Source organism: Prionailurus bengalensis, chromosome A1, assembly GCF_016509475.1.
Source record: "Prionailurus bengalensis isolate Pbe53 chromosome A1, Fcat_Pben_1.1_paternal_pri, whole genome shotgun sequence".
In the NCBI taxonomy this organism is placed as follows: Eukaryota; Metazoa; Chordata; class Mammalia; order Carnivora; family Felidae; genus Prionailurus; species Prionailurus bengalensis.
This window is the reverse complement of record NC_057343.1, coordinates 169,776,504-169,803,919: the sequence shown is the minus strand read 5'-3', so window position 1 is coordinate 169,803,919 and position 27,416 is coordinate 169,776,504. Positions and strand designations below refer to the sequence as shown.

Sequence of the window (27,416 nt, the reverse complement as noted above, 5' to 3'; positions counted from 1 at the left end):
TAATGCTCCCCTAAAAAATAATCATATACATCAGTAGTAGAAGGAAAACATTCATGTAAGAGTTTTACGTAATATTACATCTGAAAATAAGGGGTTTTTTTCCATTTTATTTTTTAAACGTTTATTTTTGGGAGACAGAGACAGAGCATGAGCAGGGAAAGGGAACGGAGAGAGGAAGACACAGAATCCAAAGCAGGCTCCAGGCTCCAAACTGTGAGCACAAAGCCCAAAGAGGGGCTCAAACCCACCACCTGTGAGGTCATGACCTAAGCCAAAGTTGGACACTTAACCGACTGATCCACCCAGGCACCAGGAGAATAAAGTTTAAGTTTTAAACATATTAAGTAAATGCGGTTTAAGGAAGGGAAGAACACTAGTTAGAAATTTAAGAAAGTAACACTTAGCTTTTCTGTAGCACTTTTAAGCAAATGTTTGTGGTTAAAATGAAAGGAATTTGGGGAAACCATCTACCAACAGATGATAATCCAAGGTGAAAGAAAAATAATTCAGGAATTCAGACAAACTAGACATATTTTGAGGTAAAAAGCATTTAAAGTGCATTTCCAACTACCCCTACTGAAACACAGTAATTTGAAGAACAAAGAACAGCTAATATGAGATATTGATAATTATTTCGTTTGTACAAATATAAATGTCTTTCAATTTATATAAACTTAATTTACGTTACTGAATATCCAAGGTCTAAATTTGGGGACTTTTAGGATGGTAGAATAAACACAGTAATACTAGGAGAGATAAAATTAAAGCTACCATGTAATGAACTGAATATGAAAGTTGAGGACTTCCTAAATTCAGGAATTTTACCTAGAGTGTCGTATTCTTCTTCATAACAACCTTGTGAGGCAATCTTATCCTCATTCTACAGATGAGGAAACTAGGATTTAAAGAGATTACATAACTTGCCCAAGACTCCACAGAAGAAAATTCTGATTTGTGACTGAAATCCAGACTATCTGCCTCCAAAAGAAATGAATCTTCTTTCACTACACCCTGGCAAAAAAAAACCCTACATTAAAAATTTTACCATTTTAATTAGAACCTTCAAAAGGAGGAGACAATATCAAGTTTTTAGTAAGTGATGATATATAAACTAAATCTATATACTTCATAGCTTGATAAGTATATATGAATAGTTAAGAAATAATGTCATCCATGATATTTCAGAGTTAAATATGTAATATCCTCCAAAATGGAGAAATTGGAAACTTTTTGTAGAAACTCACTAAGTAAACTTCTTACCTAGATATTTTGAATTCCAAAGAAAAAACTTGGGAGGTCCCATATTTTGTCAGCCATACTTAAGTTTCACATGAGTAACTAAGATTACATTTATACTTATAAGAAAAAGTGAGAAATTGCTTCTCTTGTTTTTGTTGTTGTTGTTGTTGTTGTTGCTCTAATCTGTCCTCTATTTATTCTTTTCCATTTTTCTTCCAGACCTTGGAGGACTCTTCTAATTTAGGGTAACCAAGTCGCAAGTTCAAGAACTGTAAGATTAGGTACAGGTACAGATGTACTGCAATAGAGACCATCGAACTGCAATGATTGGTAGGGCTTTATAGAAGAAACAAAAGTTTCATTTATTTTCCAAAGTATCAACCACCATGGAATTATTGGTGACTTTTCTTTTCTATAGTCTTTTTAATTGATTTTAAAGCATTTAACTTTTATAATAAAAATAAAAATAGGAACGAAAGAAGAAAAGAGGGAAGGAGGCAGAGAAAAAAAACTGGAACTTCAATTAAAACATATGTAAACATTTTGGGGCGCCTGGGTGGCTCAGTTGGTTGAGCGTCCAACTTTGGCTCAGGTCATGATCTAGCACTCCGTGAGTTCGAGCCGGGCGTCGGATTCTGTGCAGATAGCTCGGAGCCTGGAGCCTGCTTCCAATTCTGTGTCTCCCTCTCTCTCTGCCCCTCCCCTGCTCATGCTCTGTCTCTCCCACTCTCAAAAATGAATAAATGTTTAAAAAAAAATTTTTTTTAACATAGGTAAACATCTTATTTTTTTCAAGTTCCAAAACTATGACCTGCCTGTTCTCTTTAATCTCTCAGTGTGTGGTAAATTAACCATACATAAGCATGCCAAATGAAATACGGAGAAATAATAACAAGGCAATCTGAGATCTATAAATTCTGAGACATAGCTCTTAATCTCAATATTTAAGAAATTAGTTATATAAATGAGGTTAAGTAAGAAAAACACACTTCGGGTATACTAAAACTGAAAAGCAGGATTCAAATACTCAAAGAAGAATGCAGGGATTTCCTAAATATGGAAAAATTCCAAATATAACATACACATATGTGAACTTATACCCATTTATTATTATTTTATTATAAACTGAAGGTCTGTTTTCAAATATTCTGCTAGCAGCACCATGAAACACCACCCAAGACACTTTTGAATCCTATCAAAATACTGACTTAAATGTTTCTAGACAATTACTTCATTTTCCATGAAACAGTTCTTTAAAAAGTTCCCATTTGTAGGCTTTCTTTTTCCATTGCAAAAATATACTTATTCCAAAACAACATACATAAGATTGATCCAATTTATTGTGTTACTGAAACACTGAATAAGTGATAGTCCTTTGGACCTGTCTTCAAAAGAAGATGGTCATTTAAAAATCAAGTACAAAACTATTAATACAGGAGTCCAATTTTAAAACAAACTTGTATTTGTACAAGTTCATTTGATTTCTTTTTTTATTACCAAAATGCAGCTTACTCATCTGGGCCTTGATTTACAAAACATGATGACTTCCTAGTCACTCACAAGATTGCTTTGTAAATGTCATGTAAATTAACTTACTATTGTTTTTATAAACACTATTTCCATCTGCAAAAAGAAACTGAGTTCCTTACAATATTTTGGTATGATATATATTTATGCTGGTTTTCAAACTTGATCATTTCAGTTCTTTTTCTTAGTATATACCATGTTAACAGCTACCTTGGAAAAGTTATTGCTGCGTAGGTGGTCGGCTAATTACTTCATTGTTTGAAATTTTTCGTAGTAAAATAAAGGAGAAAATAAGCTTGAAATGTTCACAGACCAGAGTTATAAGCCTGTAAAATTCGAAGATGAAATGAAAGTGATTTCTCTACCAAAAGTGTGAATTCTTACTTCCAAACTATTGACATCAACCTTTCAAGTAGTGCAGAAGCTGCATTAACTGGACCCTAAATAATTTTATTTGGTATATATTAAATGCTGCTGACCATCAGTGCAGAAGGGAAACAGATCTTGACCAAAGGTCTATCTGGGAAGAAAAGAGGGAAAAGGTTTCCAAGTACGTTCATATACTCTGAATACATTCACAACACCTTTGGAAGTATATATAGTTCCCTTGGTTCAAGAGTAGTAGCAAAAATGATTCCTGGATCCCAAAAGATTACATTCAGCTTTCCTTTGCATTCTGACAAACGTGTGGTTCTTCGTGAATATTTCTTTCTCAAGACCATAAAGGTATACCAAGACTACACTAAACTCGCTAAGTAATTACATTTTGCAAGTTTTTTTTAAAATCCTATTCCCATTCCATAAGTTAAAAAGTGTTTTCTAGTCTTTAATCACTAAAATAGTTTTGGGGTTTTTTTCTTATTAATTTTTCCTCAACACTTTCATACACGGTGACTACTCCACTGGAGAAACTGTTTTATCTTAAAATGCCTGGAGAAAGGAAAATGGTACTACTGCACCTTTAGAGCGGTTTATTCCAAAGTAACAGTAAGACCATTATGAATATATGCAGCTTTTTACAAATTAAAAAGATCAAGACTTTTTTTTCTTAACCATAAGGCAAACGAAAATGAAAGGCTACCAGCCTTAATAAATTACTGGACTTGGGACTGCACAGCACTAAATACCAAGATCACAAATGTACAAAGTAAAAAACGACAACTTCACAATTAAATCAATTTGTGCACGACGTACCGGCCCGGCTCTACCAACACCAACCCAGTTAGCGTTTCAGAAAGTTGATACTAAAGACTCTGAGGCTGACCGAGAGGTGCCTCCAAACACCTCCTCAACCCTAAATGGCAAAGAGAGTACAGAGCAGAAATTGCCCCGGCTGCATTAGCTTCACACTTAACAATTTAACTCTTGACTATGTCTAGGGGGTCACCTCTGGTCAAGACTGGAGCAGTGATCGAAGGTGGGAGATAAAGCGGGAGGTGGGGAAGCTGAGGCACAGAAGACCGGCTGCGGACGGGCTCCGCGGGTCAAGGGGGACTGCAGGGCCCCAGAGGCAGGATGGGACTGAGGGAACACCTAGGGGTTGGGGGTGGTCGCCCCAGCGGGAGGGCCGCGCCAGGAAAGGAGCGCTCGGAGAGAAGGGGGTGCGGGCATGATGGGTGGTGCCCACAGCCCCGCAAACACCGCCCCACTCCCCGCAGCCCACCGACCCCGGCGATGGGGCGGGGCCGCTGAGCCCGCCTCAGCCCTTTCGCGCCGGCACCCGCCCCCTCAGCCTCCAGTCCCGGGTTGGTGGGAGGGGCCGGCCTCGCCGGCCCGGGGGGGTGCAGCGCGGCCCGAGCCCCAACCAGGAATGCTCCGCTGCGGGTGGAGGACGGGCGGGAGACCCTGCAGCCTGGGGCGGGAGTGGGGGTGGCCGAGGGCGGAGGAAGAGCCTTCGGCGCAGCCGCCGCCGGCCAGGGCTGAGTCCCAGGCGCCCCCCTGCGGGCAGGGGGTGTTGCCCCCTATCTCCGCAGGCCTCTCCTCCTAGTCCCCCGTCCCTCGGCGTTGCCCCGGGCAACAGCGCCAGCCGCCGGCGGCGCGAAACTCACCTACCTAGAACCTGACAAGCAGGAGCCCCTCAGACCCGGGAGCCAGTCGCCACCCCGCGTCACGGGGACCACCACAGCCAATGGGCGCCGCTGTCACGAGCCTCTGCGGCCAATCAAACGGCACTCCGGTCTTCGGGCACCCTCGAGGCCCCAGCCAATGGGCACGAGCCGAAGGCGGGCGCTGCCGCCCGGCCCCCAACCCCCTCCTCCCCCACCTCCCAGGAGGCGGGGCGCGGCCGATTGGCCCTGGACCCCGAGGGGTGGGTTTCAGGGTCCAGGCCGGGTGGGCGCGCGCGGACCCGGGGCTGCGGGCGCGGCCAAGGGAAGCGTGGAGCTTTGGCTGCTGCCCTCTGGGCCTGGTCCCCGGCTCGGGTGGGGTCCCGAGGTCCTCCTGTTCGCGTTCCCCTCCTCGTTCCTGTGATCCGCTCCTCTCTACCCGGAGTCGAGGGCTGCGGGGGTGGGAGTGAGGGCGGGATGGGGCCGGAGGCGGACGGCGGCGTCACAGGAAACTTTGGGAGGCTCGCCTGGCCGCGACCGGGAAGTGGCCGGGCCGGGGGTGATAAGCTGAGGCCGCCTGGAAGGGACTACCCGGCGGGTCGTTAGCCGGAAAGGAATTCGGAGGGTGGGGGCGGAGGCGTGATTAAAATGTTAAGTGTGCCCGCGGGGTGCTGGGCGATCCCGGGAGTTGAAATCTCCAGGAACAGAAGCTGCTTTGGGGCCGCGGATCTCGTACCCCTCAATGTGCACCTCTCGCTCTCAGAATCAGTCACCTTTTCCTGTACATTTTAGTTGCATCAGTTGTAATATTGATACTTTGGGAATGGATTTCAGCTAAAGCGGGAACTGAAATCTTTCTCATTAATTCCCAGTGCCTGAGACTGTCTTAAAAAAAAAGTTAGGCACTCAGTGCTGGAATTGTGATGGATACTGTTAAGCGTACAGCAGGACCTGCAGTGGTCCCCTATAATAATAAGACCTTATCTCTTCCAGAGTCTGGAATGTTCAGAGACCCAAATTGGTTTGCTCTTCCAGCAACGGTTGTTTCAGAAGCGTTCTTCACCAAAAGAATTTAGTGGAAAATGACTAATGTCAGCTAAACAAAGATCACTAGGTGATCTGTAACAGTATGATAGGTGTTATTAGTCACTCACTATTCGAGGGTGTGTTCCTGTAGCCGACTTTTTAAGGCATTGTATCCTGTACATTGGTTGAACCACATTCTTTGCCTGGAGCATATTAACGTCAACCCCATCTCCACCTTCCCCCTCTAAAACTTTTGAATTACGTGGGAGGCAAAAAAGAATGGTGAATATTTTTTTCAACAGGGTTATTTGTTTAATTATAGTGAACAGCCCTACACATAGCGAAACAAATCTTAACATTGGACTTTTCTTGTCTGCTGGTTCAAAGAAAGCAAAACATGCTGTAAAGACAAATAAAAAATTTAAATAAGAGGCTTAATTCTTCCTCTTAAAGATGTGGGAAGAGATTTCCCTTTCCCAGAACATTTGCCATAGAAACCTTGTAATTGGGGCGCCTGGGTGGCTCAGTCGGTTAAGCATCCGACTTCGGCTCAGGTCATGATCTCAAGGTTCCTGGGCTCGAGCCCCACGTCAGGCTCTGTGCTGGCAGCTCAGAGCCTGGACCCTGCTTCAGATTCTGTGTCTTCCTCTCTCTCTGGCCCTCCCCTGTTCATGCTCTGTCTCTGTCTCAAAAATAAATAAACATTTAAAAAAAATAAAAAGAAAAAAGAAACCTTGTAATTGTTGAGAACATTCTTACTTCTTTGAAGTGTATCTACATCCTTTCTAAAACTAGTTAGGTCTCTCTCAGCTAGTTTTGTTGGCTTTACCTCCCAGGAATGTCTTTAAATACTTAGGAGATAATGCTTTGAAATGTGAACATCAAGAGACAGACACAGCATCCAGAAATGGATAAAGAAAGTGTGTGTGTGTGTGTGTGTGTGTGTGTGTGTGTGTGAGAAATACTATTCAGTCATAAAAAATAATGAAATCTTGACAACTTTGAGGATGGACCTTAATGGCATGTGCAACGTGAAATGTCAGGCAGATTAAGACAAATACCCTATGATCTCACTTTATGTGGAATCTTAAAAAAAAAAAAGAAAAGAAAAAAGAAAGAAAGAAAGCTAACTCATAGATGCAAAGAACAGATTGATGGTTGGGATGGGTGGGATTGAAATGGGTGAAGGGGTCAAAAAGCACACAGACTTGCAGTTGTTAAATGGATATGCCTTGGAGATATAACGTATGTCATGGTGACTATAGTTAATAATACTATATTACATATTTTAAAGTTGTTAAGATAGTAAATCTTAAGAGTCCTCATCACAAATAAAAGAAACCAAGCTCTTCTTGTATGGTTTCAGCTGTGAACTAGACATATAATGGCGATCATTTTGCAATATATACAAATATCAAATCATTATGTTGTACACCTATAACTAATAGAATATTATATGTCAGTTATACTGCCATAAAAAGCAAAAGGAGATAACACTCACTTTCCATGGGAGATTAAGAGCCTAACTTCAATGGGCAAATCACTCCAACTTGCAAAACTACCTTCTGTCATAAAGATAGAAGTTTGTTTTTCCTTTGGATAAAGCTAATTAGCTAACACAGATGGTCACCCCAATTACCAAACAAAATTAAGATGAATTATTTGTGGAAATGGTACCATCAAGGCCTCTTACTGGAGAACTGGTTACTGTTTATCTTGAAAACATATGTAATGGGTTATATCTGCTTGGCTGAGGGATGAGATTTCTTTCTGTCCTTAAAATCTCTTTCCTAATTGCCTGTAATGCACATCACATTGTGATTTAATTCTGTGTTTTATTCCTTCACTATCTTACAGGAGAGGATTTCTGGGTTGGGAGAAGATTTTGTTTTAAGTTCTATTTCCCCATAAATATTTATACCCAAAATATTGAGACTATGAAGCTAAGTAAGTCATCATATTTTAGTCATTAATTTGTTCTCAAAAATTATCTCAGATTAAGTGATACCTAATTATTGAACTACAAAAACATCTTAATAGAATCAGAAATGATAAGCTAAATGTTTGGTATATATTTTGTAGCAATTGCTAATAGCATAAATTAAGCATATGTGAATAAACCTCTTAAAATAGAAATTAATTTCCTGTTAATATTAAATGTTATATCATGTCAATATGAATGAAATCCATGAATGTTTATGAATTAAATGGTTAGATAAAGCTAAAATACAACTTTGGGCATTATTTTGCCAGAGCATATCTTTTCCAAGAACCTGAGGATTTTTCTACCTTTATACAAAGGGAATCTAAACCAGGAAAGATGTGTCTGGTGAATTTGTGTTACATATTTGCAAAAAGTAGCTTCAAATAAGAGTCTAATGGTGAATTAGAACTGTTTGGTTCACGTGTGTGTGTGTGTGTGTGTGTGTGTGTGTGTGTATTTATATGTATATGATAAGAAACTCAAATCTCTGAAAACATAAGAACCTTTCCAGTTCTTCAAAAATTTTCTGGTTTCTCACCTATCCACTCAAGAAACTTAAAAAACTGCTTGCCATATGCCCAGCATTGTGTTAAGAAATGCAGTTTTGAGTGAATGTATTTGAAGTAAATGACTGTAGCAAAAACCTATGCTACATTTTTGAAGCTGAAAAAAGCAATTACAGAAAATCCAGTTAAATTTTCCATCTGTTTTAATTGTCACTTTGCTTTGCCACAAATTTAATAAAGACTTGATTTCATCTGATTTCAAAAATACTGTGCAACTTTTCTTACATCTTGTAAATGCAGGAAAAAGTATGGAAGAATGAAGGAAACTAACTTCCTGTCTACATGACCCATAGGCTTTATAAAATATTAGCCACCCCCATAGGGTCTAGAGGGATATGTATCTCAGCTGAAGTTGTTAGCATTAGGGTTTAAGACACTAATCTATCATTAAAATTTAGATCTACACCAGGTACTACCATGACTTTTAAAATGCTACAGTACTGGGGCGCCTGGGTGGCGCAGTCAGTTAAGCGTCCGACTTCAGCCAGGTCACGATCTCGCGGTCCGTGAGTTCGAGCCCCGCGTCAGGCTCTGGGCTGATGGCTCGGAGCCTGGAGCCTGTTTCCGATTCTGTGTCTCCCTCTCTCTCTGCTCCTCCCCCATTCATGCTCTGTCTCTCTTTGTCCCAAAAATAAAATAAACGTTGAAAAAAAAATTAAAAAAAAAAAATGCTACAGTACTGCCTAGCTATAGATTTATAAAAAGTCTTCACCATAGGGGTGCCTGGGTGGCTTAGTCAGTTAAGTGCCTGACTTTGGCTCAGGTCATGATCTCATGGTTCATGAGTTCAAGCCCCATGTCGGCCTCTGTGCTGACAGCTCAAACCCTGGAGCTTGTTTCGGATTCTGTGTCTCTCTGCTCCTATCCCACTCACACTCTGTCTCTATCTCTCCCTCAAAAATAAATAAACATTAAAAAAACTTTTTTAAAAAGTCTTCAGTATATATTCTACTTTACCAAATACCAATTTTGGTCTGTTCTAATAACATTGCTTACCTGGACAAATGAATACAATAATGTCGATGTCAAACATCGGACAATTAAAAATGATTTTAAAAGTTCTTGCCTTATCCTATCTCTCCGCCATTACCCACCCAGCACCCCAACACACATCTCCCTCCTCCCCTCTCCCCTCTCACGGGTCCCATTTTCCTGTTTAACAGTTTCTCATAATTGGCTTCAAGAGAAACCTTGGTCGTGTGCCATCTTTGTTCAACAGTCGCCATACATATACCTCCCTCTTTTCCTTAATCGATGGTTCTTTTCTTTTCTTCATTTTTGCCAGCTTCTTTGCTTTATGACTCCCTGCTATTTCTAACCGACAATTCATTCTTAACCACCAGCACAAACCACTTTTTTTTTTAATTTTTTTTTAACGTTTATTTATTTTTGAGACAGGGAGAGACAGAGCATGAATGGGAGAGGGTCAGAGAGAGAGGGAGACACAGAATCCGAAGCAGGCTCCAGGCTCTGAGCTGTCAGCACAGAGCCCGACGCGGGGCACGAACCCACAGACCGCGAGATCATGACCTGAGCCGAAGTCGGCCGCTTAACCGACGGAGCCACCCAGGCGCCCCCAAACCACTTTTTTTAATGTTTATTTATTGATTTTGAAAAAGCGCAAGTGCACACACATGCATATGAGTGGGGGAGGGGCAGAGAGGAATCATGCAAAGGAGAGAGCGAATCCCAAGCAGGCTCCATGCTGTCAGCGCAGACTCCACCCCGCGCTTCATCTCACAAACCATGATATTATGACCTGAGCCGAATTCAAGAGACAAACGCTCAACTGACTGAGCTACCCAGATGCCCCATGAACCACTCTTCAAGAGGAGATCATGATCCATCCAATATGGAAATCATAACTGTCTTACATGCTGCACTGTTTTCAGTACATATAAATCTCTTTGATTCTGAAAACTGTTCTCTTGAATATATATTGTCACTAGCGGTCACATTTATCTGAGATTTTCTTTTGGACTTTGTTTTTTGGGGTTTTTTTTGGTTTTTCTTTTGTTTTGTTTTTTTTTGTTTGTTTGTTTGTTTGTTTGTTTGTTTGTTTTGGCTTTCCAAATTTCAAAATTTCAAAATTTCAAAATGGCTATGTGACTTCCTTTATTTTACAAATGTGTTTAAGGAAAATAAAATAGGGAAAGGAGGGGAGAAAAGAAGGTGAAGTAGAGTTGGAGGAGGAAAATTTCTATTCTGTCCTCCAAATAGATATCAAATCCATTAACACATCTCACAACCAGCCCTCCTAGCCAAAAGACTGGCTGTCCTCCTAGCACTCTGATATTGCTTCCCCTGCTTCCCCGACCTGCTCACCATCGAGAAATACTACCAGCAACAGTCACAATCAACACATGCCTTCTCCCAAATGTCCCTGGATCACTCAAGATCTGTCCTTTTTGTATGTCAGAATTTACCTGTCCTCTTTCTCATTCCCTTATTTTTAGGTCACTGGAACTTCAGAGATAACTATCAAGTGTGTGCCAGTTGGGGGGTGCTGGAGTAATGATTTCCAAATGTGGGTTCATGCACTAGCTTCATCAGAATCACCTGAGAACCTTTTCAAAAATACATACTCCTAGATTTATCCCCCAAAGATTCCAGCTTGAAAGGTCTGGGAGGAATTCAGAAAATGTTTGGAATGAGAACAGTGAATCTGGTCAATAATGGTGGACTGAATATAGGCACTTATATCTGCTTATTCTCCAAACTCCTTGGCCCAGCATGAATACAGATCCAGATCACCAGGAATCCAAGAACGAGAGATCTCTGAAGACATTAAGTGAGAAGAGAGGCTGAAAACAACAGAATTGGTTGATAATCTATATCGAGAGTAGGTAAACCTTCATTTCACTTCCCAAACCACCAGCCCTAGCTGGTGACACTAGTCACCCTAGCCCAGTGACACACTGCCCTAGCCCAATCCAGAGACAATAAGATTTACTCCTGGTGGGGGTGAACTGGAGAAGCTCTGGTCTTGAAGACATGGAGATAGCTGGCTGAGTATAGGATTAAGGTGTCTTGCTGCACATTGGGATGAAGGGAGTAAGTGAAAGACTGCATACTGAACAATCAAAGTTCCTCTCCCACTTAGCTCCTACAATGGCACTTTCCAGATTTGTATCCCTCAGAGAGAATTTTAGAGGATTCCTTTTTAAGGAAACTTACTTGCCTAAGGAAAAATACTTTTATGGATATTGGGGGGAGCAGTGGTTTTGGGGGAAAGTTTCCAACAGTGTGATCACCTGCCAAATCACATCAAAATGAGGTCTGCCAATCCACAAGTTCCAGCCATGCAGGCAGCTTCCCTCATTCTTAAATATGAATAGACATCTTGGGATCACCACACTTTTGAGGAAACCCACAGCTATGAAAATGAGACAACAATACAAATAAACAAACAAAAAAAAAATTGCAGAGGTAGGGGGAGGGAGTTGAATGCAACCATAGCAGAAAGAAAAAAAAAAAAAATCAGAACTATTGGTGATATTCTTAAACAAAGAAAAGATCCATGACTGAAAACAGGGTGATTTTTTTTTTTTAAGAAATTTTTGGAATGCCTGGGTGACTCAGTCAGTTAAGCATTCAACTCTTGGTTTGGGCTCAGGTCATGATCCCATGATTCATGAGTTCAAGCCCTGCATCCGGCTGTGTGCTGGCAGTGAGGAGCCTGCTTGGGATTCTCTCTCTCTCTCCCTCCAGTGCGCTCTCGCTCTCTCTCTCTCAAATAATTAAATAAATTTAAACAAATTTTTGAAAAATAATAAAATAAATTTTCAAAGAAAAATGATCTTTTGGAAATTAAAAAATAACAAATTTTTAAATTCAGAAGCAGATGATAAAGTGAAGTTTATCTCAAAGTGAAGAAGTGAATAAGTCTCAAAAGAAGAGCAAACAGACAAACAGTTGAAAAACATGAAAGAAAAGAAAATTTAGGATCAATCCAGGTGTGTCCAGTATTTTCACCATAAGCATCTTGCTGTAGCCATCACTGCCGCAAGCATTTTCTCTCATAACTGATAAGCTGTAAGGTAATTTTGCCATAAAAGATAAAATAACTGGCTGACAGTCTGGTTTCATTTCTCCATTGACTAATCAGCTGCCTTCTGCCACATTAATGTATCAAAGCTACTTGCCAGTTTGGCTTTGTTTCTCTAGTGACAAATTTCCCATGTTTCATATTATATAAATCTTAGCTAGCCCCCTCATAATAGTCTATGCAGTAGACGTGGTGGTCTTAAAACAGTGGATGATAACAACTACATGTATCTACTTAATAGGAAATGTGGTGATAAAATTTGCTGCAAGTGTGAAGTGTAAAGCCAGATTACATACTATCCTAGAAAATGGTAACATATCAGTTACAATAGTAACAAAGCTCAGTTATAAATGCATTACAGCATTACATTTCTTCCACACTTTTAAAAAATTTTTAATGCTTTTTATTTATTTTCGAGAGAGAGAGACAGAGGGCAAGCGGGGTAGGGGCAGAGAAAGAGGGAGACAGAATCTGAAACAGTCTTCAGCCCCTGAGCTGTCAGCAGAGCCCGATGAGGGGCTCGAACCCACGATCTGTGAGATCATGACCTGAGCCGAAGTGGACGCTTAACCGACTGAGCCACCCAGGAGCCCCTTTTCCACATTTTTCATAGAACTTTAGAACATCTATCAAGGAGCATGTGAGTATATGCCAAGAACAAACGATAGTGTAGAAGGCTTTCATAATGTAATACAAAGCTCAGTTAAAAATATTGCATCTTAGTATTTAGAAAACTGATGCCTCACAATAAGTGAAGACATTAATACTTAATTTTATTAATATTTTCATGTTTTCTTATGACCTTTTTAAGTGTCCCTATTTTATTTTTCTTTATTTTATCTTTTATGGCAAAAATGCCCCAAGGCCAATTAGTTATGCAGTGAAAAAGTCTGTGGCAAAAATGCGTACAGCAAAGATGTCTACCACAAAAATGTTCATGGGAAACTATCCAGAACCCAATCCAGATTGAACATCCAACCTCTAGGAGTTCCAAAAAAAAAAAAGCAAAAACAAACATACAAAAAAGAGGTGGATGGGCGAAGGGGTGGAATTATTAAAGAAAGGCCAGAAGTGAAAGAAGTGTTTTTCCAGACTGAAATCCTTCTAGGGAGCCCTTGCAAAATGAATAAAGACAACTCACAGACAGGCATTTAATCCTGAACCGGCAGAACAGCAGAGATAAAGAAAATTCCCTGAATGCTTCACATAGAATAACAGATTGCAGACAAAAGTTTAGGCATGATAACAAAGAATGAAATTGGACTTTTCAATAATGATACTGTAAACCAGAAGAAAATAGAGAAATATTTTTAAACTCCAAAGGGAGAGCATTTACAATCCAGAATTCCCTACAAACTCAACCAATCAATCGAGTCTAAGATAAAATAAAGGTGTTCTCCGACATGCAAGATTACAAAAAGCTTTACTCCTATGAAACCTTTTCTCAGGGAGGTATGTTTTCCACCAAAAAAGGGGATTTGAAAAAGATGAAGACATGAATCAACACCAGAGAAACGAAAAGGGAATACCCAGGATGATGAGGAGGAAAATTTCTAGCATTACAACTGTATGACAGGCCTAAAAAGCAGCCAGTACAGACTGAGGCAAGAGAACGAAACTCTCCAGAACTGAAGTGTCCAAGAGGGGGGAAAAAAAAAAGTGAGATCAATGTATTTCACTACACAGAGAGATGTATTAGTATTGTAACACAATTTGGGGATGACTTAAGGGCAAGCATCTAAGAAATGAAGTAAATGGAAAACGAAGCAATTATTACCTACAGGAAAAAATTTATTAAAACTTCATTTTTCAAAACTGTAATCATAGTATACATGCGGCTCAACCTTAAAAAAATTACATAATTATCCTAATCTAAATGTTGAATATTTAGTCCCATATTATAATATTGTAGTTATTCCAATATTTTAAGAACAGGATGAGGGAAACTCTTGAGTGGAAGTAATGTGAGAGAGCTAAATCTACTTTTTCCATAGTAGGAAGTCAGCAGATAATTCCTAATACTGAAAAATCAATAAAAGGTGCAGTAAGCATGTTTCATGACAGGAAGGATAAACAACAGTATTGAGAGGAGAGTCCAACTATGGGGCTGGTGATGAGACCTGAAAAGTAACAGGGCTAGGGGATCCTTTCTGTTATAAATCTTAGGGTGTCATTTCCCTTGTATGCTTTGATAAAAATTGTTTTAAATAATGAAGCAATAATTAAAAAGATCAATAGGTACAGATCTGTCATCTATTGTACAGCCAGATTTGAGAACTACTGGGTTTAAGGACAGAACAAGGAGCATCTGTCCCCATCACTGCACATAGGATACACCATTTTTTTTTGAAAGTATGCAGTCAATTGTTATTTATAGAAGGATTTCTCTTCTTGTTTTTCAAATATAATTTATTGTCAAGTTGGCTAACATACAGTGTATACAGTGTGCTCTTGGCTTCCAGAGTAGATTCCTGTGATTCATCACTTACATACAACACCCAGTGCTCATCCCAACAGGTGCCCTCCTCAATGCCCATCATCCATTTTCCCCTCTCCCCCACCCCTCATCCCCTTTCCCCTCTCCCCCACTTCCCCACTCTCTCACCCACCCCCCTCAACCCTCAGTTTGTTCTCTGTATTTAAGAGTCTCTTATGGCTTGCCTCCGTCCCTCTCTTTTTGTAACTATTTTTCCCCCTTTCCTTCCCGCATGGTCTTCCATTAAGTTTCTCATATGTTGTCATATGTTAAGATCCACATATGAGTGAAAACATATATCTGTCTTTCTCTGCCTGACATTTCGCTTAGCATAATACCTTCCAGTTCCATCCACGTTGCTGCAAATGGCATGGTTTCATTCTTTCTTATTGCCACTTAGTATTCCATTCTATATATATAAACCACATCTTCTTTATCCATTCATCAGTTGATGGACATTTAGGCTCTTTCCATAATTTGGCTATTGTTGAAAGCACTAGCACACACGTTTAAAAGGATAATACTAGACATAATTATGCTCTATCTTTGCTTTCTAACTCCAATGGTTATTGATTCAATGAATTTGTTGAACACCAATTATGTGCCAAGCACTGTGAGAGATTCTGAGGATATAACAGGGAGCTATAGGGTCGGGGCTCCTCCCCTGGAGTTCAGAGGGAGATCCAGACACTAAGCAAGGAAAATAAATTAACAGACCATCTACATATTGTGATAACTGCAAGGAAGGAAAGGAATAAAATGATGTGAGAGAATAAAGAGAACTGGAAAGAATCAAAAGGCCAGGATTCAGGTCTTAGCTTCACAGTTATATAGTATGAACTTTAGCATATCCATAACCTTTCTGACCCTCCATTTTGGGGTCTGTTAATCACAGATAATACTTCTAACTTCACTGGTTCTTACAAGGATTAATTTAGATGGAGTAAATGAGTGAATTTTCAATTTATAAATTTCTATTAATATATAAGATTTTTACCATAGGGGAGCCCTTGTCAGTTCTTAACTGGTTTCTTTCTCTGCTTCCTTAGGGTTCTATGGTGCACACTGCCAATAGATTGAGCCACCTAACCATTGTTTTTGTTTTGATGTTCTCACATTCAAGCTTTGGCTTAGAGGCAAATTTAGTTTCTGAACTTGGCTTCAGGGCACTTTACAAATCTACAAGCAATTTAACTATATAAGACTTTTCTTCCTCCTCACTGTTACCCTTCCCACTTCCCCTCCAGCATGGAATACTTTATACCTCTACATGTAGTTTATTTTTAATTTACATTACAGTAAAATGCACTATTTTTGGTGTACAGTTCTATGAGTTTTGACTAATGCATAGCCATATAACCAACACCACTATCAAAATGTGGAATAGTTTCAAATCTGCGTGCTGAACACATGTACATACACACACACACACACACACACACACACACACACACAATCTCCTTACATTATCTCTTTGTAGTCAGCCCTTACCCCACACAATCCTTACCTATTCTTCATTTGTATAGTTTTACCTTTTCAAAAACGTCATAAATATAATCACATAGTATATATCCTTTTGATTCTGACTTCATTCACTTAACATAATGCACTTGAGATTCACTCGTTATTGTGTGTATTAGTAGCTTCTTCCATTTTGTTGCAGTGTAGTATTTCACTGTTTATCCATTTCCCAGCTGAGAGACATTTTTATTCCAGCTTTTGACAATTATGAATAAGGTACCCATAAACATTCACATACAGGTTTTATTGTGTGAACATAAATTTTCATCTTACTTGGAGTGATGGGTTTGTTTTATCATTCTGATAGATGTCTAGCAATATTTAATTTACATTTCCCTAATGACTAATAATGTTGAACATCTTTTCATGTGTTTATTTCCAAACCAATCCATATATCTTTTCTTTCTTTCTTTCTTTCTTTCTTTCTTTCTTTCTTTCTTTCTTTCTTTTTTAAGTAGGCTCCATGCCCAACATGGGGCTTGAACTCATGACCTTGAGATTGAGAGTCACACATTCCACTGACTGAGCCAGTGAGGCACCCCAATCCATGAATCTTCTTTGGTAAAGTGTCTGACCGAAGCTTTTTGCCCGTTTTTAAAGCTGGGTTGTTATTTTTAGCAGAAAGAACAAAGTTGAAAGATTCCTATGACCTGATTTTAAGACTTACAAAGCTACAGTAATCAAGACAGTGGGGTATTGGAGAAAACAGACACACAGATCAATTGAACAAAATAAACAGTCCAGAAATACACTCATGTAAATACGGCCAATTGATTATTGGCAAGGTGCACAGGCAATTCAGTGAAGAAAGAATAATCTTTTCAACAAATAGTCCTGGAACAATTGAACATTAACATGCAAATATCTTCTGTGGCTTGTCTTTGACCCATATTTCACCCCCTATATAAAAACTAACTCAAAATAAATCTTAGACCTAAATACAAAATTTAAAACAATAAAACTTTTAGAATAAAACAGAAAAAATCTTTGTGACCTTTACTTAAGAATGACTTCTTAGATATAACATCAAAAACACAATACATAAAAGAAAAAATTGGTAAATTAGACTTGATCAAAATTAGATAATTTAGCTTTATAAAAGATACTGGCAGAAGAATGAAAAGACAAGCCAATGAAACAGAATAGACAGCTGAGGAATAAGCCCACATCTATATGGTCAATTAATCTTTGACAAAGGAGGCAAAAACATACAATGAGGGAAATGGTGTTGGGAAAGCTGGACAGCTACATGCAAAAGAATGAAACTGGACAAGTTTCTTACACCATACACAAAAACAAACTCAAAGTGGATTAAAGACCTAAATGGGAGACCTGAAACCATAAAGCTCCTAAAAGAAAACATAGATAGTAGTCTCTTGGACATTACCCTTAGCAACATATTTATGAATATGTCTCCTCAAGCAAGGGAAACAAAAGTAAAAATAAATTATTGGGACTACACCAAAATAAAAAGCTTTGCATGGCAAAGGAAACCATCAACAGAACAAAAAGGCAACCCAGTGAATGGGAGAAGATATATACAAATGATATATCCAATAAGGGGTTAATATCCAAGATATATAAAACTCATACATCTGAACATCAACAACACAAATACTCAGAAACCAAGAAATAGACTCTTATCTATAGAGAACAAACTGGTGGTTACCAGAGGGGAGGCGGGTAGGGAGGTGGGTAAAATAGGTGATAGGGATTAAGAGTACACTTATGATGAGCACTGAGCAATGTATGGAATTACTGAATCAATATATTGTACACCTTAAACTAATGTAACACTATATGTTAACTATACTGGAATTAAAACTAAAAAATTAATTTTAAAAATACCAAAGAGAAAAAAGGGGGGAAAAAAACAAGGGAAGAGAATTCTAAAGGGAATACAAGTGGGAATGTAAATAATAAGAATGACAGTTTTTAATTAAAAAAAAAAAAAAAGGAAGAGGACATGAATAGACATCTTTCCAAAGAAGACACCCCAGATGGCCAACAGACACATGAAAGGATGCTCAACATCCCTCATCACCAGGCAAATGCAAATCAAAACCACAATGAAGATATCACTTCACACCTATCAAAATAGCTAGTATCAAAAAGACAAGAAATAATAATTGTTGGTGAGGATGTGAAGAAAAGGGAACTCTTGTGCATTGTTGGTAGGAATATAGAGTGGTGCAACCACTGTGGAAAACAGTATGGAGGGTCCTCAAAAATTAAAAATAGAAATACCATATGATCCAATGATTCCATTGCTGCATATTTACACAAAGAAAGTGAAAACACTAATTCAAAAAGATATATTCATTTCTATGTTTATTGCAGCATTATTTATACTAGCGAAGATATGGAAGCAACAAAGTGTCCACCTGTAGATGAATGGATAAAGAAGATGTGATATATGGAGGCATCTGGGTGGCTCAGTCAATTAAGCATCTGACTTTGGCTCAGGTCATGATCTCACAGTTCGTGAGTTTGAGCCCTGCGTCGGATTCTGTGCTGACAGCTCCGAGCCTGGAGCCTGCTTCAGATTCTGTGTTTCCCTCTCTTTCTGCCCTTCCCTCACTCACATTCTGTCTCTGTCTCTCAAAACTAAATAAACATTTAAAAAATTTAGAATGTATAGTATAGAATATTACTCAGCCATAAAAAAGAATGAGATTTTGTCATTTGTAATGACCTGGATGGACCAAGAGGGTATTGTGCTAAGTGAAATAAGTCAGACAAACACAAATATGCTTTCACTTATATGTAGAATCTAAAATACAGAAAAAAAAAAAGACAAAAACAAAACAAAAACAAAAAACACCAGACTCTTAAATACAGAGAACAAACTGGTGGTTGCCAGAGGACAGATGGATGGGGGGATGGGTGAAATACATAAAGTTGATTAAGAGGTATAAATTTCTAGTTATAAAATAAGTAAGTCATGAGGTGAAAAGTACAGTATAGGAAATAGTAATATTATAACATGATATGGTTACATATGGTGACTGAACTTATCATGGTGAGCTCTGACTAATGTCTAGAATTGTTGAATCACTATGTTGTACACTTGGAGCTAATATAACATAGGATGTTAATTATAATTCAACAACAAAACAATTATTAAAAAATTTTTTGAGAGAGAGTGTGCATGCAAGCAAAGGAGAGGCAGAGAGAGAGGGAGAGAGAATCTCAAGCAAGGTCTGTGCTGTCAGTGCAAAGCCCGAGGTGAGGCTTGAACCCATGAATGATGAGATCATGACCTGAGCCGAAATCAAGATTTGGACATTTAAGTACTGAGTCATTGAGGCACCCATTAAAAAAATTAGAAAATTTTGCTCTGTGAAAGATATTGGCAGGAAAATGAAAAGATAAGCCAGAGGAAATACTTTCAAATCACACATCTGACAAAGGACAGGTAGCCAGTATAAAACTCTCTACTTTTAAAGAAATGCTTTCCATTATTTTAGGCTCAACTCAAATTTCGTCTCTATGACAACATCAATGATTAACTAGAATTCATGTCTGGACCACTAGTGAATGAATGAATATTTCTCAGCCATTATTACTTTCCTATAAAATAATATACTCTAATAAACTTACACTAATATTCTGGTCCCCTTTTTAACCAAAACCCTCTATTTATTTGCCAGATGTTTGTCATATTGCAATATGTTACCATGGAATGACAGGAAATAAATAATAAGTGCCATGGATGGACGGGCTCACCTTACAGATCCCCCATTGTTCACATTATAGCTTAGCTCTAGGGAGTTTATTTCTAATGAAGGCAGGGCTGAATAGGTATATATTTTTAACTGCATATAATGTCTTGAATGTGTATTTGTCTATATACAGTTATACAAGGTTTTAAAAACTGGAAAAAATCTAACATATATTTCATTTATTTTGTTGAAATAGTAACTCTCCCACTCAGTTTTAGCTCTTATCAAACATACTGTTGCATTATTATTTGCTTTTAAAGTCAAAAGCTTTGGTTTTGCAGAGACCATTTATTCTGGCCTTGTTTTTCAAAAATCTTGATTTGCTAAATTTAAATGCAGCTCCTTTTACTAAGGATCAACTGAAAAGCTTTTAATAAATTAATACCTTGGACAGTGGTATTCCAGGGGCCCTAGAAAATATGTAACCTTGATGTTTCCCTCAAAGATTTTAAGATAATAGGTTTACTATATACACAGTTTCCCTATTACATTAAAGGAAAGGTGGACACATTCAGGGAGGTTAACACAAGTATAGTGCTGTTGTATAGGTCCCTATACTCAGAAAGACCCCGTTCTTGATCACCATCTTGAATTCTTTTTTAGGAATTTATTTTTACATAATCTGTACACTCACTTGGGACTCGAATTCACAACCCTGAGATCAAGAGTCGAATGCTCCAGTGACTGAGCCAGCCATGTATCCCATCATCTTGAAACGTTTGATAGTTTTATCTTTGAATTTGTATTTTGTAAATGAAATCTAAAAGGACAAAAGAGCATAGAAATAAACAGAGAATATATGCACAATATGTATGACCACCTTTCCTTTCCACTCTATTCTCATTAGTATTCTCAGCACCTCATGAGTACAGCGTTCCAGTGAACCACAATGCAAGAGATTCAAATTCAATGCATGAGTTTGAAGTGAGTATAAGGTTCAGTGTGTTATGTCTGTGACTGAGTAAACAGAGGCACTGACAATCCCCAGAGACCATACTTGTCATTCAAATCAGAACTTGCTGCAAACGCAGAAAGAAGGCAGTGGCATTCCAAGAAACTTGAGCATCCGAAGAATGCTATTATATTCTTTCTTACTGTGTCACTTCCTGTATTGGCCAACTACTCATACTAAAATGAAGACACAGGAGGAAAGAAAAGATAAGCATCATAGAGTTAACTTCCCTTTTTGTCCTTTCTTACTTATCAGCGAAAGCTAGAGAGGGTTGATAGATGTGCACATATCAAGAAGTGAAATAAAAAAGTTGAGTTAGTTTTGTGTGGTTTTCATTATCCTGGTAAGAATGAAACTTTTTTTTTTTTAAGGTCTTATCATTTTAATTGACTTTAATGATTATTGCTCATCTGCAAGGATTAATATTGCATTCATTAAAAATCATTCAATACAAAATAAACTTGTTCCTCCCAAGTTGCTCTCCACACGCTCCCTCTGATGCCAGACATTTTCCCACAGTGTCCTTTGTTACATGGCTTGACAGATATTCATATACAAGCTACAAAATATGAATTCTGTAATTTTGCTGATTTCATATACAGGTTAAATGTTCTTATATTTGCATTAAAATTGGCATTATACAATAGAAAGATGAACAATAAAAGTCATGCTAATAATTTAAAATTAAAGATTCTCTTTACTTAGTAAATGAAACCACCATTACAAATTGGGAGAGAGGCTGAAGAAGAAAGGAAAAAAAAACCTTTATTTTAGTACTTGGAAGCATTTTTTCCTGCTTTTTGAGCAGAGGGGGAATTTCATTCTATACTGAGGGGTACTGCATACTGTTTTCCATAGTGGCCAAACCAATTTACATTCCCACCAATAATGTCCAAGGGTTCCCTTTTCTCCACATCCTTCCAACACTTGTTATCTTGTCTTCTTGATTATAGACATTCTTTTTATTTAAAAAAATTTTTTAACGTTTTATTTATTTTTGAGACAGAGAGAGACAAAGCATGAACGGGGGAGGGTCAGAGAGAGGGAGACACAGAATCTGAAACAGGCTCCAGGCTCTGAGCTGTCAGCACAGAGCCCGACGCGGGGCTTGAACTCACGGACCACAAGATCATGACCTGAGCCGAAGTCGGCCGCTTAACCAAGTGAGCCACCCAGGTGCCCCTTGATTATAGACATTCTAACAGGTATGAGGTGATCATTGTGGTTTTGATTTGCATTTACCTGATGATTAAGCATCTTTTCATGTGTCTGTTGGCCATTTGAATGTCTTCTTTGGAAACATGTCTATTTAGTTCCTCTGCCATCTTTTAATCAAATTTTTTGTTATTGAGTTGTATGAGTTCCTTATATATTTTGGATGTTAACCCCTTATCCAATATGTGATTTACAAATACTTTCTCCCATTCAGTACATTGCCTTTTCACTTTTTAATTGTTTCTTTTACTGTGCAGAATCTTTTTGGCTTGATATGGTCCCACTTGTTGATTTTTGCTTTTATTGGCACATCCAAAAAAATCATCCCCCAAACCAATGTCAAGGAGCTTCTTCTAGGAAGTTTTCTTCTAGGAAGTTTTCTTCTATGGAACTTTTCTTCTAGGAAGTTTACAGTATCAGGTCTAATCCATTTGAGTTAATTTTTGTGAGTGGTGTAAGACAGTGGTCCAATTTCACTGTTCTGCATGTGTTTCTCCAGTTTTCCCAACACCATTTGTTGAAGAACTATCCCTTCCCCATGAGTGTTCTTGGATGTCTTGTTAAACATTAGTTGACCATATATATGGGGGCCTATTTCTGGGATCTCTATTCTGTTCCATTGGTCTACGTGTCTATTTTTATGCCAGTACCATACTGTTTTAATTACTATAGCTTTGTGGAAGTTTCATTTTTAAATAAATACTTTGAAATCTATTATTGCATTTTATGTTTATTACTTTACCAAGTGGCACTCTATTAAGTTTCTAATGTGTACCAGCAGGAAACCTTCCATTTCAATGGGGAAGGATAAATAAGCAGTTAAGTAAGTAAGACCATTTTCAGATACTGCTAAAAATATGCAGAAAATGAAACAAAGTAATATGACAAATAGTAATATGACAAATGTGTTACTAGGTGCAGATATGGTCCTTGCTAATATTAGATAAAGAGTCTGAGAAGGTGACACTTAAAGTGAGACTTGAAGAGACAAAAGGAGGCAGCCATAGGAAGGTCTGGAAATAGAATATTCTAGACAATGATTAACAATGATTACAAAGTATAGCCCACATAAAGGCCCTGATATGGGAACAATTAAAAAAATCTTTTTTTTAATGTTGAATTTTTGAGAGAGAGAGAGAGAGAGAGAGGGAGAGGGAGAGACAGTGTGAGCAGAGGAGGGCCAGAGAGGGAGGGAGACACAGAATCTGAAGCAGGCTCCAGGCTCTGAGCTGTCAGCACAGAGTGAGATGGGAACAATTTAAAATGTCCCAGGAACAGAAGGAGGACCAGTGTGACTGGAACATAATGAACTTAGGGGAAAGGAGGCAGGTATATAAACCGGAAATTGAGGACAGCTTTATAGGAACAAGACTTTACATTTTATTCTAACTGCACTGAGAAGCCAACAAAGAGTTCAAAGCAAGATGATAGTGATCAGTTTTACTCTTTTGAAAAAAGATCATTTATGCTCCTACATGGAGACTGAATTGTAGAAGAGCAAGAGGGGAAACCAGGAAACTGCTGAAGTGGTCCGGGGAACAATGATGGTGGTTGGTTTGGATTACCATGGTAACATTAAGATGGAAAACAGGTAAAGAACACAGGATGTATTAAGAAGTATCTTTAAGATGACATTAGTATTGTAAAATAATAGATTCTAAGATGACTGAACATAATTTTAACAGAAAATTACAAATATAATTCAACTCAATCCAACAATGATTTATTACATAACATGTCCCCAGTTTTCTGCTGTATAAATCTGTACTCATAAAGTATTTCTGCTGTCTAGAAGCAAAAGAAGTATTATATTTGTGGAGCTTTCTGTAGTGATAAAATAATCTCCAATAAAGGACAGGACAATTTTTTTAAATATGAAATTTATTGTCAAATTGGTTTCCATACAACACACAGTGCTCATCCCAACAAGTGCCCTCCTCAATGCCCATCACCCACTCTCCCCTCCCTCCCACCCCCCATCAACCCTCAGTTTGTTCTCAGTTTTTAAGAGTCTCTTATGGTGTGGCTCCCTCCCTAACTTTTTTTTTCCTTCTCCTCCCCCATGGTCTTCTCCCCTCAGGATCCACATAAGAGTGAAAACATATGGTATCTGCCTTTCCCTGTATGACTTATTTCACTTAGCATAACACTCTCCAGTTCTATCCACGTTGCTACAAAAGGCCATACTTCATTCTTTTTCATTGCCATGTAGTATTCCATTGTGTATATAAACCACAATTTCTTTATCCATTCATCAGTTGACGGACATTTAGGCTCTTTCCATAATTTGGCTATTGTTGAAAGTACTGCTAAAAACATTGGGGTACAAGTGCCCCTATGCATCAGCACTCCTGTGTCTAAAGGACAATTTTTAACAGTCATCCACCTGGGTGGCTTAGTCGGTTGAGCATCCAACTTTGGCTCGGGTCATGATCTCCCAGTCCATGAGTTCGAGGCCTGCGTCGGGCTCTGTGCTGACGCTCGGAGCTCAGAGCCTGGAACCTCCTTCAGATTCTGTGTCTCCCTCTCTCTCTGCCCTTCCCACACTCATGCTCTCTCTCTCTCTCTATCAAAATAAATAAACATTAAAAAAAAAACAAGTCATCCAAAAACAAAGCCCATTAAAAACTTAAAAATAAAAATAAATAACTTTATCACAGTCTATCTCTAAAAGAAAAAATAAAACTTTAGGAAAAGAGATCTGTACTCAGCTATCTCTCAAACTGTCAAACTACTGGCATGTAAGGAGATTCAGATACCTTGTTTGGGTACACTGAAAATTCACAGAGTTCTAAATAATCACCAGGAATCCTGGAGTCCAATATACAAATTTAATATGTAATTTATCTTAAGCAATATTTAGAAAGAAGCCCCATGGCATGCTCTGGAAAGAAAATAAACTTGGTATTGCAATGTGCAAAAACCCAAAAGCTATGCTGTTATGGGTTAACCTGTGTCTCCCCTATATGTACATGTTGAAGCCCAGTACCTCAAAATATGGCTGTATTAAGAGATAGGACCTTTAAACAGGTGATTAAGTTAAAATGAGGCCATTAGGGTGAGCCCTAATCCAATTTGATTTGGAGTCCTTATAAGAATAGGTCATTTGGACATACACAGAGACACCAGGGATGCATACACACAGAGGAAAGACCATGTGAGGACACAGAAAGAAGGCAGCCATCTGCAAGCCAAAGAGGAAGGCCTCAGAAGAAATCAAACCTGCCAACACCTTGATCTTGAACTTCTAGTCTCCAGAACTGTAAGAAGATAAATTCTTGCTGTTTAAGGCACCCAGTCTGTGGTATTTGGTTATGGCAGCCCTAGCACTTACACACAAGCCAAGGGACTGACTCACACCGATAATGTGAGCCCAATAATATTTTTCATATAAAATAAACACAATCTTTTAAGACTTGACACAAATGAAAATAAAACAAAATAGAAAAACAAAATAGACAAGTGAATGTGATAGATATATTTAGAAGTACTATAAACAAAATCAAAGCTGTAGCAGCATGATGCTTGCAATAGGCAATGTCAAAGGATAATAAGGTGTCATTAAAGGAAATATACTACATGCAAGCTAAAATCTGACAATGTTAGAAACTTGGTGTATGGCAGCTTCTGCTGGAATCACACACTTTATGGGGACAAAGCAGTTCTCCAAAGAAGGGATGGGTGCTAATCACTACCACATACTATACAAGCAGCTACAAAAAGACTGCTCATGGTTCGCTAAAAGAGGACTGATAATATGGGGATTCTGTAGGGTGTTTTCCATTTCAGAACATTAAAACCTTTCTCTAATTACAAAGTTTTCCTAAAAGACTGTCTATAAGTTGTATTTTTGGAATGTGTGTGTGGGTGTGTGTATTAGAGATAATCACTATCTGTAATAGGTTTTATCACGGGGTTTACAATCGGACTTCAGAGAGTCCATGTGCTGTAAAATTGTATGGAAAATTGGAAGATGATGTGATATGGCTGTGTACAATAAGGCACACTTTTCTGAGGAGAAAGGTTGAGTCAAAGCTCTGGCTGTGGAGACAATTGGCCCCGGTGAAATCATAGCTGGATGATCTTACTCAGATTATTTAAACTGTGTACTTCAGTTTCCCAATCTGTGACATGAAGATAATAACACAAAACAACTTCTAATTTATTTGGTCTTAAAAATAAATACAGTAATATGTATAAAAAGCTTAGAATGGTAAGAGTTCACTAAACATTTGCTACTGTTATTTCAATAGCACTCTTGATTCACAGTAAAATTCAAATGCCTAAAAAGGTTACAAAAAACATATTTAGAGAAATCCTTTTGTGAATCCTTTTTAAAATAAACTTAGACTAATCACATCCATATGTATTTGTTTTCTGAATCTGGATGTTCATACTAAGATTCAAACCACAGTGCAGCAATAATGACCATCCATATTATGTGTGTTAAGAAAAATCTACCAGTGGGGCACCTGGGTGGCTCAGTCAGTTAAGTAACTCCGGTCATGATCTCATAGTTTGTGAGTTCAAGCCCAGAGTCGCGCTGACAGCTCAGAGCCTGGAGCCTGCTTCAGGTTCTGTGTCTCCCTCTCTCTCTGCCCCTCCCTCACTCATGCTCTGTCTCTCTCTCTCTTTCAAAAATAAATAAACATTGAAAAAAATTTAAAAAAAGATCTACCAGAAACCTTTAAAGCCAGGTTTGATCCACATGACAAAGGCATTCTCTATAAATCTTTTTTTTAGAGGGTGAGCCTGAGCTTTTACTGGGTATTTGGTGATGTTAATGAGTGTTCAAATTTAGAAAGAACTCTTAGGTACTCAGTCCATCACTAATCGTATACAACACACAGAAACTGCCTTTCCTATAGCAGTTATAAATTGGAGTTAGTCCCTGACAAACTTCTACTTATCTCCTCTTCCCAACCCTGAGTGAACCCTCACATGTTCCAAAAGCAGATAGAGGTAAATGTTTTACTTCTTTTTCCTACAGCAAATGCCAGCTATGCCTCTGAGGCTTCTTAGGCTCTTGTTAGAGAATGCTGTCACATTCACTATTGGGTTCTAGGAAAAATAATATAAACTGAGTACTTAT

General features: G+C 38.4%; 1 protein-coding gene across 2 annotated transcripts in view; it reads right to left on the bottom strand.

Annotated features, from left to right (window-relative positions):
* FER (FER tyrosine kinase) overlaps positions 1-5,050 on the bottom strand; it is a 437,406-nt gene extending 432,356 nt beyond the window's left edge. For both annotated transcript variants that reach the window (XM_043595148.1, XM_043595157.1), the window contains exon 1: positions 4,819-5,050. The gene's annotated coding sequence lies outside the window, so the exon portion shown is untranslated. The remainder of the gene's footprint in view (positions 1-4,818) is intronic.
* Between the last annotated feature and the right edge of the window lie 22,366 nt (positions 5,051-27,416).